Source organism: Branchiostoma belcheri, unplaced genomic scaffold (assembly GCF_001625305.1).
Source record: "Branchiostoma belcheri isolate BF01 breed outbred unplaced genomic scaffold, Haploidv18h27 scaffold98, whole genome shotgun sequence".
In the NCBI taxonomy this organism is placed as follows: Eukaryota; Metazoa; Chordata; class Leptocardii; order Amphioxiformes; family Branchiostomatidae; genus Branchiostoma; species Branchiostoma belcheri.
This window is the reverse complement of record NW_017804664.1, coordinates 345,152-346,843: the sequence shown is the minus strand read 5'-3', so window position 1 is coordinate 346,843 and position 1,692 is coordinate 345,152.

Here is a 1,692-nt window from a genome sequence, read left to right as displayed (position 1 = left end):
CCCATCCTGATAATAGCCTTAAATAGGCCAATGTATTGTCAATGGTAAAACTCCAGGGGGTATGTACAGGGGGGGTTACGAGTTCAAACAATTGCCAAACTTTTGTTATTTTTGTGTTTAGGTAGACCATCTCCATATTTTAGAATGCATATTTGACAAAGTTGGTGCTAATACATACCATCTGATACACTGTTGTTATAGCCTAAAATAGGCTAATGCATCGTCAATGGTAAAACTTCAGGGGTTATGTACAGGGGGGGGTTAGCATTTAAGAACTAGACAGACAGACAGACAAACAGACACACCGCCACGAAAACATAACCTTCTTGGCGAAGGTAATTACTGAATATTGGTATTGTCATACTAGAGGATAGTGTTTGTTAATAGGCAGCATCTGATATAGTAACCACTGTGAATTACGAAGGCCGTAACAGAACACATACGGGGTGAACAAATCGATTGAGGGGGTGCAAGATCGCTAGCGATTTTGCACCCCCCGGGGGTGCAAGATCACCAAAGGGGTGCGAGATCACTAGTGATATCGTTCCGGGGGGTGCGAGATCGCTAGTGATTTCGCTCCGGGGGGTGCGAAATCACTGGGGGTGCGAGATCTCTGTCACACCGGTAATAACGGCTGGGGTCATCGCTCCCTAGTCTAATATAATACCCGGACCGACAGCGGATTCTGTAACGGGGAAAAACCAGCCAGAACACGTCTGATTTTTCACCAGGACGATATTATTCCATAGCCTCTACCGGGCTTCGGGAGGTGGCTGGAAAAAGGAGAAATTGGCCACAAAATAGACAGAAAACATGAGACAGGGCGGCAAACTGTACTTAATTAAGGAGACCAACTCCACTGGTATGTTACCTGTCTGTTTTCGAAACTGACGTAGATTCTGTAATTACCAGGACCCGGGCCGGATAATATGCGCTGATGTGATATCATTCCTTAGCCTCTACCAGGCCTCAAAAGCGGCTTGAGCGAGTAGAAATTGGCCAGTAGAAATAGGCGGATAACATGAGTCGCTAGCCGATTTTCCAGTCGCTTCTGGCTGGGGAGTAGATGCCGTAATCACCAGGACCCGGGCCGAATAATCAGTGCTGATGTTATAATACTCCCTTGCCTCTACCAGGTCTAATAGCCGGGCCGGTGTCAAGCCAAATACATGACTCCGACAATACTTGGGGCGTTTCCAATATAGGGTGGGAGGGGTTTGGTCGTGATGTGGGAGACTAAACCTAACCTAACTCCGATCGTAAGTCTAACCCTAGCCCTGAACAATAATCCCAACTCTAACTCTAACCCTAACTCTAACACCAACCCCAGCCCTTATATTAACACCTGACTTCTCACGTATCTGGCAGCTCAAGGATTTGGCTCAACACCGGGGTCTAATACCCGGACCGACAGCGGATTCTGTAATCACCGGACCCGGGCCGGATAATCAGCGCTGATGTGATATCATTCCTTAGCCTCTACCAGGCCTCAAAAGCGGCTTGAGCGAGTAGAAATTGGCCAGTAGAAATAGGCGCGGATAACATGAGTCGCTAGCCGATCTTTCCAGTCGCTTCTGGCTGGGAGTAGATTCTGTAATCACCAGGACTTGGGCCAGATAATCAGCGCTGATGTGATATTATTCCATAGCCTCTAACAGGCCTCAGAAGCGGCTGAAAAAGAACAAAACCATC